We start from the raw sequence: 234 nt of genomic DNA, 5'->3' as shown, positions 1-234 counted from the left end.
TGCTCCATGTGTGTCCAGAGAGAACCACAAATACTTTGTCACCTTCATTGATGAGAAATCCAAATACACTTGGGTGACACTGATTCCGTCTAAGGACAGGGTGTTGGATGCTTTCAAGAATTTCCAGACCTATATCTGCAACCATTTCAATGCCAATATGAAAATTCTAAGGCCAGATAATGGTGGAGAGTATACAAGTCATGCATTTAAGCAATATCTTGCTCAACATGGGAT

Source organism: Brassica oleracea, chromosome C7 (assembly GCF_000695525.1).
Source record: "Brassica oleracea var. oleracea cultivar TO1000 chromosome C7, BOL, whole genome shotgun sequence".
Classification (NCBI taxonomy): Eukaryota; Viridiplantae; Streptophyta; class Magnoliopsida; order Brassicales; family Brassicaceae; genus Brassica; species Brassica oleracea.
Note: the sequence above shows the minus strand (reverse complement) of the source record.